The sequence below is a fragment of the Equus przewalskii genome, chromosome 4 (genome assembly GCF_037783145.1).
Source record: "Equus przewalskii isolate Varuska chromosome 4, EquPr2, whole genome shotgun sequence".
NCBI lineage: Eukaryota > Metazoa > Chordata > Mammalia > Perissodactyla > Equidae > Equus > Equus przewalskii.
The window spans coordinates 36,491,452-36,508,276 of record NC_091834.1 but is presented as its reverse complement, the minus strand read 5'-3'; the positions used below and the strand labels follow the sequence as shown (position 1 = coordinate 36,508,276).

General features: G+C 38.6%; 1 protein-coding gene across 6 annotated transcripts in view; it reads left to right on the top strand.

Annotated features, from left to right (window-relative positions):
• CDK6 (cyclin dependent kinase 6) overlaps nt 1-16,825 on the top strand; it is a 234,379-nt gene that overhangs the window by 97,948 nt on the left and 119,606 nt on the right. The window lies entirely within an intron of this gene.

Here is a 16,825-nt window from a genome sequence, read left to right as displayed (position 1 = left end):
CACGGACATGACGCCGCTAATCTGGCCATGCTGGGGCAGCATCCCACATTCCACGACTAGAGGGGCTCACAACTATAAAAATACACAGCTGTGTACTGGGGGGGCTTTGGGGAGAAAAAGGAAAAAAAATAAAATCTTAAAAAAAACAAACAGAATGAAGCTGTATGTATTACTCTAAGCTTTTCCTTTTCCTGTAAGTTTATCTGGTTTACATGTTAGAATACCCTGGTTCTTCCTAACGACTGCTTAATATTACATTGTAGACTCTTCATAACTTATTTAACCATTCCCCTATTGGTAGACATTTCAGGTATTATCTTTTTTTCACTCTTTCAAACAAAGCAGCATCAATCCTCTTTGTGTTGACCGATGATAAAGTTGTGCTGTTGGTTCTGTAGGATGAGTTCCTAGAAGTGGAATTGCTAGGTCATAGCATATTTTTAAAACATTGTTCATTTTCCTCATGCTTACTCGCTGAGGCCTGAGGCCTGAGCGGCTGAAGAGGGCCAGGTGCATCCGGGTCAGGAGGAGCTCAGGTGGAGCCCATACTGCCTGGTAGGCACCTTGCTTACCTCTCAGCATCGGCCTCCCCTCTTCCATTGTCAGCTCCATGGGACCAGGCACCGTTTTTCTCCAGCCTAGCACAGTGCCTGCCACAAGAGTTAGCTCATGACACAGATTTAGAATGAATGAATAATAGTGTACTTCAGGAGTTGCTGTGAGAATGAAATGAAATAATGTATGCAAACTGGCTGGGGAAAAAATAATGTCTGTAAAGTGCCTTTTTTATTTTTCTCACCCTACCCCCATGTCCTTCCTTAGCATTAAGGAGCTCTGATCTAGTGAGGGAGATGTCACAGTTACAGTAAAGTAGGATAAGTTCTGTATCAGAACTATACTAAGAGTTCTGTGGGATTATAGAAGGGGGGTGCCTACCTTAGACAGTGGGTTTGAGGAGAATTGCCAAAGACTTGGCCAAGATCTACTTAAAGTAAGTCTTGAAAGACAAATTGGGAGGATCCAGAGAGACAGGAAGTGTGTGTTGGTGGGGTGGGGCAATGGAGGGGACATCCCAGGCAGAGGGAACAGCATTGCAAAGGGCCAAAGATATAACAGAGCATAGAAGTAGTCAGAAATGAAACCAGAGGTAGGAAGCAGACATTAGGTTGCAAGCTAAGTTATACCTTTGCCTTATAGTGAACAGTAGGAGACTTTTATATGATTTACATTTACATTTTAGAAATATCATTTAGTCAACACTGGAGAAAAGATTAAAGATGCTTAAATCTGTCTGTGTCGGAACATTATTGCAGTCATCCAGGCAAGGGAGAATGGTGACTTGACAAGGAATGGGAGAGAAGGGCTGATTTGACAGGTAATTTGGTAACTATAATTACCAGGATTTGGTGACTGATTAGCTGTGTGGTTGGGAGGAGAGAAAGAATCTAAAATGTCCGTCAGATTTCTGGACTGATCATTTGGGTGGACAGTGATAGCATTATACAAGATAAGAAATACAAGATGAAGAACGCATTTTGATGGGGGTGAAAAAACTATGTTGTTATTTTGGGACATATTGAGATTGCAGTTGCTGTGGAATATTCTAGAAAACATGAGCAGGAGGCATTGAAGTTTATATGTCTGAAACTCAACAGAGCAGTCCCAGCTGCCATTATGACTTGGGATGCCTCAAAATATGACTAAATGCTGGAGCCATGAATGAATGAAGTGAAGGCAGAATTTAGAATTTAAGATTCTTTTGAGACACGTAATTGAGAACACAAATAAACGTTGAATGTTGGTGTTAACCATGTGGACAACAGAAAAGGAAGCTTACCAGAGACCCAGAGGAGGTAATACTGAAAGCACAAATGAAACAGGAGACCAGGACATGTAGCCACTCCAACCTTTGTGTGGTGATTTTCTCTCAGCAGTTTTAATTGTAGGAGTAGGGATGGGCAGGTAGTTACTAAGGTGAGGGTCAGTGTAAGGAGAAGTGGAAGTTGATTTTGTGGTGCCTGGAAAAAGAATGATCCAAAAAGCTGACTGGGAGTTTTAGGTGGACCAGGAAAAGATTTCAAGACAGGAAGGGCATGTTTGAGACAACAACCAGTCCAAGAAGTGACCGAACCCTCCATTTTGGGGAGGGGCATCCTTAAGCCAAAGCTGCACTTGGTGTATAAATGTATCTGTACCTGGATACTTAGCACCTGGACACTCTACAACTAAGAGTTTCCTGGCCCTAGTACTGCCCATCTTTCACTGGACAATTCCTGTTGTAATGAAACTTGCTGAATTCTTTGTAAGATAGTCATTAGATTCTTAATCTAGTTCTCATTTTTGTCTTGGTGACTAGTTCTTCAGTTCCATTTAGCCTAAAGATACCCTTTTCTCTTGGTTTCCCTGCTTTTCCTAACTATAAATGACCACCCAGAGCCTCTTCTTCCTCTAGACTGAAGAAGTTATTAGCGAGGAGCATATGGTCCTTCTCCCCCTGGAGATGCATTTGCTGTCTCTGTCTTAACAGATTTCAGCTTAAAATTCAGTCCTTGCAACGACACGAAATAAAAAATTTTCAAGTGCAGCCTCTTCTGAGCCCCCATAAACAGCTGTGCATGCAGCTCTACCCAGAACAGATAATATGCACAGATGTGTTTATGGGGAGGAGGCATGAATACTCTCAGTGTGTTGTTTTCGGCTTCTCACCACTCCAAGGATTTCTTTTCTTTTTCAAGGAAGAGGTACATTGTGGTAAGCAAGGTTTTATGACCTATAATAAAATCCCTTGTAAAGACCATTTTTGACCAAATGAAGCTAAGTGTTCTTTGCAGAGTCCTCGTTTGCTCCTCTCCCCCTCTCTGTATTGGAATGCACACAGTTCAGCATGAGTGGGTAACATAAGGAAATAATATCACAAATTCTAGTTCTTATTTGTTAAGCTGGGAAAGCAAACGCAGTTAATTATGTAAGAAAGCTCATTAGTAATGTTTTTCCCTGCTCAGTAGTAGCTTCTGAATATATACATTTTGATTAATGAAAAATTTATATTGCATTCTTATAGTAAACAATTATTCCATGAAAGTACCTATAGGACAGTTTGAAGGAACCTCAACAGTTGGAGGTCTCATAGATAAATCAGTCTGTGTAAAAAGCATCTTAAAACCACCTTGGATCAGAATGGCTATAATCACCAAGACAAAAAACAACAAATGTTCGAGAGGATGTGGAGAAAAGGGAGCCCTTAGACACTGCTGGTGGGAATGCAAACTGGTGCAGCCACTATGGAAAACAGTATGGAGACTTCTCAAAAAATTAAAAATAGAAATACCATATGATCCAGCTATCCCACTACTGGGTATTTATCCAAAGAACTTGAAATCAATGATCCCAAGAGATATATGCACCCCTATGTTCGTTGGAGCATTATTTACAATAGCCAAGATGTGGAAGCAACCCAAGTGTCCATCAACTGATGAATGGATAAAGAAGCTGTGGGGGGGGGGGGTGTGTGTGTGTGTGTATATATATATATATACACACACACACACAATATATACAATGGAATACTACTCAGCCATAAAAAAGACAAAATTGTCCTGTTTGCAACAACATGGATGGAACTTGAAGATATGATGTTAAGCAAAATAGTGAGACAGAGAAAGACAAATACTGCATGATTTCACTCATATGTGAAAGATAACAAGTACATGGATAAAGAGAACAGATTAGTGGTTACCAGAGGGGAAGGGGGCTGGAGGGTGGGCAAAAGGGACAAAGGGGCACATATGTATGGTGATGGTAAAAATTAGACTACTAGGGGTGAGCACAATGAAGTGTATTCAGAAATTGATAAACAATAATGTACACCTGAAATTATACAATGTTATAAACCATTATAATCCCAATAAAAGTCCTTGAAAAAAGAAACCACTTTGGAAAGCTGGGTTATTTATAAAAAGAGACATATAATACATTCAATGAATAATGACATGATTTCTAAGGAGCCTTCTGACCTAAAATTCTAGCAATCTTTGGACTTTCAAAATTAAGAACAAGCAACATAACACTCGATTTAGTTAAAGTATTAAGTATTTTAAAGATTGTTTCCTCTAATATGCACGCAGTTGTGTTTGTTAATATTAATAATGACTGTTCAGGACCATGGGAGGATGTCTGTGTACTAACTGGAGAAAACTAGATGGATCTGAACTTGAGTGTTGCCAGATGCCATTGCTAATTGTGGGTCCTCTTCTTGATTTAGTGGCGCCAGTTCTGAACCTGTTACCCAAGCTGGGAGGTTCACACATTGTTTTTAGTCCTCACAACCACCCTACAAGAAAGTGTTCCTATTTTACACGGGAGGAAACTAAGAGTAGATGCTAGGGGAGGGGAGGTTAAATAACAGGCCCAAGGTCACCCAGTGTGTAACCTGGAGATGTCGCAGAGCCCTCAAAAGATGGCCTATTAAAGCTGAGCCCTGAAAACAAGCATTAACATACTGCGTCTGTCTCCTGAATTGCCTTTCCTCTTGCTTTCCCTTTCTAATATTGTAGTTTGGGTTCTTATTGTCTTGTGTCCAGAGTAGAATAATAGCCTCCCTACAGCACCTCCTATCCATTCTATATGTAAAAATATCTCTAATAACATGCCATTCTTTTACACATTTTCACTCATTTCCTATTGACTACCAGAGGAGATGCTATAAATTCCCTACGCCAGCCGAGCAGTAAAGCCCTTTGCAGTGTGGTCCCATTAGCAGTGCGCCCTCTCCAGGGACTGTTGCTGGTCTCCAAATACGTAAGCACTTGCCCTCCTCTGGGCCTCTGTAATGTGGTCTTCCAGGCACATCCTTCCGCACGCCAAACCTAGTAGTAGCCCCCTCCAAGAGTGGCTCGAGTACTGCTTCCTCCTGGGTGCTTCCTCAGTGCCTCCAGCACCTGCGCGATTTGTGGTCCTGGCCATATGCTGACCTGAAGTGTGCAGGTGCGTATTTATATCTTCTCTCCCTGTTAAAATAGGAGCCCTCTGGGTCTCTGTCTTAGGTGTTTGCGCATAACATCACCTAGCACAATGCCTTACACGTAGTAGGGGATTCATTTTTCTTTTGAATAAGCAGTAGCAATTCATTATGTGCGCGTACATTATACTATATAAAGTACTTAAATATTTATTGTTCTACTTATATATAATTATTACAACATATATGTAATTATAGATACAATATTAAAGCTCTCCCTTTTGAGGTTATTTCCATTTTTATAGATGTGAAAACCAGGTCCCACTATGGTCACAAATAACCTACCTTAGATTATGTAACTAGTAAGCAGATATTCAGATCTGTTGCTTTTAGCACTACATTCAATGCTCTTTCTTTTAAATCGTATTGCCCTCAAAAATGGAAATTTTCGTCTCACGTGCTTGTGTCTTGCTTAGGTTACGCTGCTGAGGGGAGTTTTGTACTTCTTTTGTGCCTCCACTTGGCAAGCACTTATTAAATTCTTAGTGAATAACTGATAAACCACGTTGCAGGATTGTGGCCTTTCCACTAATGACTCAGGAATCATTTGATTAGTGGATGTTCTGTATAATTCCTTTGCACAGAGCCAACAGCGAAAGTCACCATACTTCATCTTAATGCCTATCTGTAGGCCATTGAGTGATTCATCAAATCAAGTAAAATCAACAGATTCCTCAGCATAAGGTGCCTTGTTGGATTCTGCAGAAAATATAAAAATGTACCACATTCCTGTTCCTCAGAGAGTTTATAGTTGAGCTCAATAGCACTTGACAATTTAAAAAAATATATATATATAATATAGAATAATCAAATATCTCAGTTCTCTCTGCAGTCCTGTGATGGGGGTAGGGCAGGATTTAGCCTGATTTTTTGTTTGTTTGTTTGTTTTGCTGAGCTAACATCTGTTGCCAATTTTTTTTTTTTTTCCCTCCCCAAAGCTCCAGTACATAGTTGTATATTCTAGTTGTAAGTCCTTCTAGTTCTTCTATGTGAGCCGCCACCAAAGCACAGCAACTGACAGACAAGTGCTATGGTTCCGTGCCTGGGAACTGAACCTAGGTTGCCAAAGGGGAGTGTGCTGAACTTTAACCACTAGGCCATCAGGGCTGGCTCTATCCTGATTTTTATAAATGAAAAACTAAGGTTCAGAAAAGTTTGGACTTGGTTAGTCAATTGCCTAGTGGCTAAGATGAAGTGGAACATAGTCAATAGCACTGGATTTAGAGACCGCACTTTAAGAAACACTTATGTGATATAAAATTAAAGTTTTATTAGGAGATTTAGCCAATGGTCCTATTCTGTATCCAAGTGATGACTCAGGCAAAATGATTTGATCCATGGAATGCTTGTCTTAGGGATGAGAGAGGGTAAGTGACTTGCTTATAGTTATACCTCTAGCTGCGGAACAATGTGCTAAAATCCATGTCTTTTGATGGGCAAGTTGCTAAAAGAATTCTGAGTAGAGATGGTAAAATAGAAAGAAAACATCCTTCACTATTTTATTTCCATGCTCAGTGTTGATTATAGGCCTAGGAGTAATATATCTCTGAAATAATGAACCAAAAATCTTAATACACGTTTGAAGATGTTTCAATGGCTAATAGGAATGCTGATTTATATGCCATGCCTCTTTGGTCCCTTTCCCCTAATCCAAACCTACTTTTTCTGATTTCCCTGGAGTTTTATCATTCGCTAAAATATTCCTCCTTGAAAGGAGTCAGTCAGTTCTTTTTACGCTAATGGCTTTTATAGATTTCATGGTCATTTCCAATTTAGTTTGGGCCTCACTTCTCTATGAAGAGTCATTGGCGCCTATTCATAGTGTGCTAGGAGTCTAGTATATCTGGAGGAAGAGTGATGAAAGCAGACCTCGCTCTCAGAAGATGGGGCTGCAGGGCAGTGAGTGAGTGAAGATGGAGGAAGTCCTCAGGAGTTCCAGAAGGCAAGGCCAGAGAGCCAGGTGGGCTTTGTCTGAGGGCATTCAAGCATGAGAATGATCTGATAGGATCACGTCTGCATGTTGAAAAGATCAGGCTAGCCATAGAGTGAAAGATGGATTTGAGGAATGAGATCAGTGGGTATAATACATGTAAGAAAGGATGAGGACCAGACTCACTATATTTGGGGCCACAGAGGTATAGGGAAAAAATGATAAAACTTTACTGAGGGACCCACAAGAAGACTTGAATAAATAAAGAACAGCACCATGTTGTGAAAAGGAAAGACTCAATACTGTAAAAGCATCAGTTATCCCCAAATTAATCTATAATTTTTAAAAGTCAGTGAAAATGCTAAAAGGATTTTGGGGAGGATATGGGAATTCAATAAAATAATCTTAAAATCATTCCAGAAAAATATCATGTAAAAATACCTAGGAATATTTTATTAAGAGTAGAAAGAGGAAACTTGCCCTACCAGGTATTAAAATGTATTCTAAATATTTGATTATTAAAGGAAAGAGGTACTCTTAACAGAGCCAAACAAGTCAAAGTCCAGAAACAAGTTGAAGTCATTTAGAACATGATAAAAAAGGCATTTTAAAAGTGGCTAATTTAATAAATGCTTAAAACCTTTGGCTAAAGATAGTATATAAATAAAAATAGAATAGCACACAACCATTAAAACTTGAGTGGTAGATCTGTGTTTATTGACATGCAAATGAGTTCAGTGTACTTTATGATGTGAAAAAGGCAATTACAAAACTGTATATACTAGCATTCCATTTATAAAACAGAGAATAACTACCTGTATGAGTGTATATGTATAGAAAAATCACAGAAGGATACACCAGTATGTTAATTGTGGTTATCTCTGGATGGTAGATTTGTAGGTGGTATTTATTTCCTTCCTTTTTCCTTGTGTTTTGATTTTTTTTTAATTTAATGGTTAGTATGTGTCACGTTTCTAATCAGAAACATAGAAAATCTTTCCATTTTGGAGAACAGTGAAGAGGAGGGAGGGATCCAGTGTGAGATGCCATGGCAAGGTTAAGTTAGGAGTGGAATGTCCTGTTTATCGTGGCAAGCAAGTGATTACTGGTGATCATGCAAGAGCTACTGCATCTCCTGTCACTGCAGTGATGGGATGTGGCTGAGGAATGAGAAAATGTGCGCTGCTGTGTAAAGATCATTGGCTGAGAAAGGAAGGGGGCTGCTTGGGTTGTTTACTGCTCAAGGGACAATAGAGAGGGAAGAAGTCCCAGATATAGTAGAGAAGGGGAATGGTTAGTAGAGCAAGGCAAGGTACTTGAAGAAGCTAGAGTGAAGGAGATCCAGAGCATAGGAGGAAGATAAATACTGCTTAGAAAGTAGGAAACCTTTCCCACTTAGAAATAAGGGAGAGGGGTAGATGCCAGTGCTTATAAATTTATAGGTGGATCACAGGCAGTTAAGAGCAGTCCCTTGGTGGTCTGTGTTTCTCTCTCAAGTGGAGTGTATGCTAATGTGCTAGAGACGGAAGGGAGATGATAAGGTAGGGGGACATTGTTACCGAACCAGGTTCGTTTTTGCCTGCTGCCCAGAAAGCCAGACATGGAGACTGCGAGATTGCAGCAGAAAGAGAGTTTAGTCACAAGGTAGCCATATGAGTAAGCAAGAGCATGAGTCTCAAATCCGCTTCCCCGAAAATAGGGACTCGGGATATTTACGGGATGGGGGGCAAGGTGGTCTGAAATGTGGAGGTAGGTGATTGGAGGTGAGGAGAGGTGAGGTAATTGATGATCTGGGCAAGCATAGTCAGACTCCATGCCTCCTCATAGGACCCATGTTCACAAAATGGCAGTGTTACCATGATCTGAGGGTGGAGTTTTTAGCCTCTTGACGTCAAAAGGTCGCCTCTCGGACACCTACAAGGGCCCAGGTGATGAGTTGGTGGTTTCAACCGGCCTGAAGTGGGCAAGGAGTTTTAATTCCTGAAAAACAGGTCACACACCCATTACCATGGTGACTCAGGCTCCAGGGAGATGTTACCTATAGGAGCCTAGTGGGAGTCAAATAGCATATTGCGTAAACAGCACAGTTAACAATGGGCGGGTTAATCAGCTAAAAGCTATAATCAATAAGTGCAAAAAGGAAAAAAAACTTTAGTTCCTAGCTACTTAATCATCAATGGTTAACTCTCTGCCAGTTTCAGCATCAATAAAAATTTAGACTAGCCTCCAAGGACAGCAAGAGGGCTGACTAGGGACTTTAGGATTACCTGGCGGCACTAAGGTAGTCACAGTTGGAGACTGACTTCATATTGATAATAGACTTGTGTGTGATCGTTTTTCCCCTGTAACAGCTCTATATGACAAGGTATAACAGCCAAGAAAGAGAGCAGTCGGGCTAATTGAGGGTTAAGCTTTGTATAGAGGATAAGATAGAATGAGCATGGAACAAGAGAGGTGAAGGAATTGGCAGAACTAGCGAATGATGATGAATGAAGAAGTTGCTCTCTAAATTTAATGAATTATGTTGTCTAATAAGCTTATGTAAATTTGTGTTTTTTGATATCCAAATAAATGTAATTAAAGTAACTTTTAAAAAAATTTTTAATTAAAAAAGAAAGATTGGAGGTGAGTAATAACACATTTTTGGTTTTAGCCATGGGAGTAGCTTGCAAAAAATGGAATGGGGTTAAAGAAGTCAAAATTCTCTGAAGCTAAGTTGTTAGCTCAGGCATCCTAGGGATTTTGAAATCGTGCAGGAAGTTGGTGAGTGTGGGTTAGAGAGGAAGAGCCATAGTCCTTGAGGAATATGGAGGACTGACAACAAATGAGAGCGATGAAGAAGAGGATGTGAACAGTAATGGAAAGAGATATAAACCTCAAAGAGAAAAACATAACCACCTGGAAGAGATCATTGGCAACAAGAAAAGAATGTTGGTGGAGGCCCCATGGGTGGGGTGGGGATGGAGGGCTGTAAATGAAAGGTAGAGACCCTAACAGGTTTTAGTTAATATAATTTTAGTTAAGTTAGATTTGTTAGAATAATTTTTCAACTGCAAATTAACACTGAATGAAAAAAATGGCTTTAAATAAGGGCGTTATTGTTGACATAACTACAGTCCTGGAGGTGGGCAGCCTTAAAATTGATTCAGCTATTCAGTGATATCATCAAAGACCCACACTCTTTCCCTCGTTACACTCTGACGTTTTATGTGTGCACATGATGTCTCCTTTTATATTTCAAGATGGTTGCTGCAGCTGCAAATTCATGCCCTCAAGCAGTAGCATTTAGTGTAAGATGCGCTAGAGTGGGGGCTGGGAGGTGAGGAGGAAGTAGAGCAGAGAGTTTTCTACTGTAGTCCTTATAAAGAAAAGAATACTTCCCAAAACTCTCCAGCAGACGTGCGCATACATCTCACTGATCAGAGCTGGGTCTCGTGTCCCTCCCTGGATCAATTCCTAGCAAATGGGTATGTGATTGCCTTGGACTAATTCTTCATGGCTGGCAACCAACAATGTCTACTACGATAGGCAAATAGTAATATGCTCCACTCTGTGGAAAACCAACTTCTCTAATACATTACCTCATTTGGAGAGGAGGGAAGTATGGAGTGAGGGGAAAATTCTCAAAAGAGGAAATTGAGAGGGAGAATGGGGAAAGAGAAGAAGGTATTTTGTTCAAATGCAGCCATTAAAAAGCATATTGTTAAAAAAATTATTATAAAGAATATATGTTGAAATGGGAAAATATCCACAGTATATTGTTGAACGCTTTCAAAAGGATCACAAAACAATGTGCATAGGACAAAAACCATTTGAGTCATTAGCCAACATCCTAGGCACTTGTACTTTGTATTATTTACACAATGCTGATTTTTATATCCTGCTCTGAAGAAGTTATAATTAACATTGCGTATTGGTAGTTTCGGTTCCCAAAGACTTTCCACTGTGGGTTAATAATAGCCATCCAGATGAGGTAATGATTCCTTCTTTCAGACTGTCCATTTAGTCATTACATTGTCCCTCAAGCACCAACAACATATGCAGGCTTGGTGAAAATCAGCTGTTATTTTCTTATTTCTAGTTAATTGAGACTGATTCTTTACTTACTCAGCATTATCATTCCTTCCAGGAATGAATAATATATGGATTTTTATCATTCTCTCTTCAGAATATGTATTTTATTAATAAAATTTATATACAAAGCCACTTTTATTATGCTTTTATCCATTTGCCTAGAAGCAGTGAAAATACAGTAGAAAGCCAACACTTGCAGTTAGGGGCTTTGCATTTGTTTCTGCTAAAGAGCCCCAAGGCAATGCATTGCCGTATTCTGTTCTCTCGTGGTCACCCAGCCCTCCCCTTCCCCCCCAGCACAGTGGTGAAGTAAGGGGCAATATGACACAATTTGCTCTTCTTTAGAACAAAGCTCACGGGTGACGTGACTCTTGTAGCTCATCTCCAGGTCCTTTCATTTATTGCTTGCTTTGAATTCACCAATTACAACTTTCCAGATGATCTGAATTTTGAGGAACCTGTTTTAACCTTCCTCTTGATTTGTCAGAATTTGTTTTGCCCTTTGTGATTTTGGATGAAGCATTCTTTGGGTCCACCTGAGGACCAAAGTGAGAAGTAGGGGGAACCTGTTTATAAAGCAATCTTTGCAGCCCATTGTTGTTATTGACGAATGGATCAGGAAAACGTGCAGGAGCTCCTGTCAAGCTTTGAAGCAGAGTAAAATGTGTGTACCATACAGTAAGCTTGATGTGACTTTCAGCAGATTCTCCCTGAGCGCAGCAGTGGAAGGAGTGAGCAAAATCACCAGTGAGTGAATGAACCCGCCTGACTGTCCAGAGTCTAAATATGGCTTTATTATTCACTACCTCATTGCTTATGTAGTAATATTGTACCACAATTTACAAGAGAACTGTGATTTTAAAAGATCCCGGGACTATATCCAGCAATTCTACTTCTGGGTACATATATCCAAAAGAATTGAAAGCAGCGTCACAAAGAGATATTTGTACACCCATGTTCATAGCAGTATTATTCAAAATAGCCAAAAGATGGAAACAACCCAAGTGTCCATCATCAGATGAATGAATAATATGCAAAATGTGTTATATACATACAGTGGAATATTATTCAGCCTTAAAAAGGAAGGAAATTCTGACATAATGCTGCAACATGGATGAACTTTGAGGACGTTATGCTAAGTGAAATAAGCCAGTCACAAAAAGACAAGTACAGTATGATTCCACTTATATGAGGTATCTAGAGTAGTCAAATTCATAGAAACAAAGCAGAAGGATGATTGAGAGTCTGCGGGGGAGGGGGAAATGAAGAGATCCTGGGACTAGCCCTCATTGTTACCCGTCGTCCTCTACTTTCTTTATGACTTTATCATCACCCTTTATGTGTAGACTCATGTGATCTTTTACTTCCACTTCTATAATCATAACCCCTACCTTAACTCAACATATTATCAGTTTAGTGTGAAAAAACCTGTGTGGAATGTGATCTCTTTTAGACTATAGACTCTTCTAACACCCACCCTTCATGGGAAACAAACTGGATAGAAGAACTTTATAGGAAACAACAAATCATTGTGAAGCCATTTGGATAACAAATTTGAAACGACTGGTTTACACATTGTAAGGAGGGGGAGAAAATGATTATCCTTGTCTACAAGTTATATGTGTCTTATTTTTAATTTTTAGATAGATAAACTATTCATGTACATTTTTGTTGCTAAAACTTTGAAGATGTGAATATATCGCTTAGATTAGGTAGATATGTCCAGAATTGTCCATTGAAACCTGTCATTTCTGTGATTTACTGTGTGGTATAAATTGGGTGTTTTTAGTGTCTTTTGGAACTATTTATACTTTTTGTGTAGTTGGGAAAAAAGACCTAATGATAAACGTTTTTGCCCTTAGAAAAGCTCACGCTAGGTTTTCATTTGCTTGTTTGTTTTGTTTTTAAAGAAATAAGAGGATTAGAGCTCTAGAACACCTGAAAAAAATGATTACAAGGCTTTAAAGATTTCTGGTCTTCAGACTAAAGTCCAGAGTCTTTTTAGGGGATTTGCCAAGGACAAAACCCCACCTGAAGTCCTTGGGAGCCAGACTTCATTCTCTGTGGGGTCCTGTTGAAGCATGCTTCCATGTTCTGTGTTTCAGAGAGGGCCCCAGTGACTGCTGATCATAAGTATGGCTAGATGTTCAAACCTTCTGTACCAGAATTGTGCATTGTAACATAAAAAGATTGTAAACCTATGTTTAACTTAAAGAACCTTAATTGGCAGTATCTGTAGTTTCATTGCATTGTATCACTGGGATTACTGTGAAATATTTGAGTCTTGTATAAAACAGATTAATTTAGATTAAAATCTTGAGGAGCTAGTTTAAAACTATGTCTCACGATACTATAAATTGAGATAGAACAGATAATAAGCTTAAGTAGAGAATCCTTTGAAATGTCTTTCATCAAAGCACTTCTTGTGATTCTGAAGAAAAGCTGTTTTTTCTTACCTCGTTTAGTGTTACAGTTTACTCATTCATCTCGTTCTCAGGAATTGAGACCATATCTTATTCTTTATTGTGACCAGAGTTCCTGACATAGTTGAGTATATTTCCCCTTTGAGATTAATGTTCCAGTGAATGATGGTTGATGACTGGGGGGAGTCCCCAAACGTACGTACCACAGGTCCATACTGCTCATCAACCTACCTCACAGTTCAATTACTGAAGGTAACGGGATTTTTGGCTAGATGTTTTTTAAATCATTAACTCGAAGATCACTAGTTCAAAACTCTAATTATAGCTAGATATTGTAGGTTTAAAGGAAAACCCAGTTTGCTAACCAAAACCATTTTATAGTAGCCTAATAAAATCTAAAGAATGATAATTCTTATGTAGGACTAACTTTTCCTACCTCCATAGACGTCATTTACATGGAATCCATGTTAGTGCAGTCATGCAGATTTGCACTGCTTAACTTTGCTTAGATATGATGTTAATAAGTCATTTTCATCTACTGTAGCCTTTAAACAAAGAAGAACTAGACTGTTAATATAAGATCCAAAATAACAGAACTAAAGCCAAGTAATAATGATTATGGCATATCCTAGGGAGGAAAACCATGCAGGCGTTGAAAATCATATAAAAAAAGTTATATTGTAGAAGAGTCTTGTTGAAGTAGCAAAATATTCATTATGAATTGTTAAATGTTTTTAAAAGAACCACAAAATAATGTGTACAGAATAATAACCATTTTTGTTTATAAATATAATAGATATTTGATTTAACATATTACAAATATATAAATTATAATGTTATAATTATATTATATAAATTATAATAATATAGTATTTTTTAAAATAATGTATATTTAGGGCCAGCCTGATGGTTTAGTGGTTAAGTTTGTGTTCTCTACTTTAGCTGCCCAGGGTTCATGGGTTCAGATCCCAGTCACAGACCTACACACTGCTCATCAAGCCATGCTGTCGTGGCATCCCACATATGAAATAGAGGAAAATTGGCACAGATGTTAGCTCAGGGCCAATCTTCCTCACCAAAAAAAATAATAATAGTAATAATAATAATACTACATATTTAGAAATAGTGTTTATTTTAAAATAAAATATATATTATGTTTATACCTACAAAGATGGCAATATGTGTAATTTTTAAAAGACAGATGGGAAAAACACAAAAATCATTTAACAGTGATATTTTCTCTGTTCTCTGAGTGGTAGGATTTTGGGTGATTTTTGCTCTTCCTCTGGAATTTTTAAAAATTTTCTGCCTTAATCATGCACCAATTTTATGGTTAAGAAAAATATAGTATGTGCTGTATAAATAAATGCACAAATAAAAGCAATACAGATTTTTTTTTATCTGTAGTTCAGGTTTTTTATAAATTTAGATGGGCCTTATTAATTAGTTGAAATTTAAAAATTTTTATTCTGCAAATTGGCTGCTTAAGTTGTTTGAACAGTGAAACACGAACCAAGCAGATTTATTCTTTGTACTGTTTTAAATGGTTGGTGCTTAGTGTATAAGAAGCTAAAGATGACAAGCCAGCATGACATTACTTTAGGTTAGTCATGCTGTTTAAAATCCAGTGCTTACAAGTTGTGTGCATATGTTTCCAATAAAGACTTATTTGCCCCAGCAGAAGACTACTTTGGCTAACATTTCGTGCTTCGTTTTTGCACTCCTGTTTATTCATTGCAAGTTGTTTGACCTGCAGTGGTTCTGAAGCTGTGAAGGGCTGTCCCTTGACAGTGCAGTCTTCTCCAGAGTTTTCACCTTTAGAAACTTAGACAGTAACCCCTGCCAGTTCAGAATATCCATTTAGGTGGATCTCAAAAAGGATTCCAGGACATCTCTGTCATTGCATATCCCTGCTTAGCACTTTGTTCACTGACTTTATGGCAATGGCCACATTTTCATATAGTTTTGTGTGACTCTGTCTTCCCCAGGAGACAGGACACTAATGATTATCGTTTGTTAAATACTTACACTGTGCCAGAAACTGCACTACCCCTTGGCATCTATTAATTCATTTAAATCTCATAATGTTATGAAAAGGAAGCAATATTCTCTCCATTTTCAAAATGAAAAAGCTAAGGCTTTTGTTTTCAACAAGCCGGGATGTGAAGACAGCTCTCCCAATTCTGAAGGAAGAACCAGTCTAGTAAACCAATAAACAAATATGGTCCAGCTGATGAACAAGTGTGTCCCCACAGCCCCTGCCAGCTTGGGAGACTGTTATGCTGCCTAATCATTTTTCTCACCCTTATATGAACAAGATGATTTTAGCCTCCCTTGTACACATCATTCTCACAATATTTTGAGGGGTAGATCAATCTTAGTAACCCAGTATTTCAGAGGATCATATCATGATCAATGTCTTAAATTCCTACTTTCAGATACTATTTCTGAGTTTTAAATGTTTTGTCTAATTTTATCAGTTCTAAAATTAGAAACACGTGTGACTGGTTTATTTTCTGAATGCCCTCCTACTCCGTGCTAGTTAATAAGGATAGCAATAATTGCTACCATTATTTGGATGCTGACCACAATGTTTAGTGTTTTACAAACAATGATTATGTGAAGTAGGTTTTGTTACTTTCCCATTTTACAGAAGGGAAAACTGAGGCTCAGTGAGGTTAAATAGCTTGCCTGGTTTTACATACTCATTTGATCATTGATCTAATAAAGGAGTAGTGCCTTGGGGATTTGAATACAGTTTTTCCAGATTCTTTGAATCAAGATTCTGTCTCTTGCTAGTGGTGTTACTCCAGGCTAATTACATACACCTACTGTGTATCAGTTTCTTGACCTGTAAAATGGGGTGATGATATTATTTACCTCAATATTGTGTGAATTAGGTGAGTTACTCAACAGAAGGTGCTTACAACAGTGTTTGACACATATTGACTGCTTAGTATTAGGTGCTATAAAAATAATATTAATGGGGCCGGCCCGGTGGCACAGCAGTTAAGTGTGCATGTTCAGCTTCAATGGCCCGGGATTCGCCAGTTCGGATCCCGGGTGTGGACATGGCACCACTTTGAAAGCCATGCTGTGGTAGGCGTCCCACATATAAAGTAGAGGAAGATGGGCACGAATGTTAGCTCAGGGCTAGTCTTCCTCAGCAAAAAGAGGAGGATTGACAGCGGATGTTAGCTCAGGGCTAATCTTCCTCAAAAAAAAATAGTAATAATATTAATATTATTATCATTCACAGATTATAATTGTCAAAATCACATATTAAACCATATGGAAGTATATGAAGTAAAAAGTATCCCCCGCTCACCACCTCCTACTTCCTCTCCCCAGCATTAAACACTGACACCAGTTTGGTATATA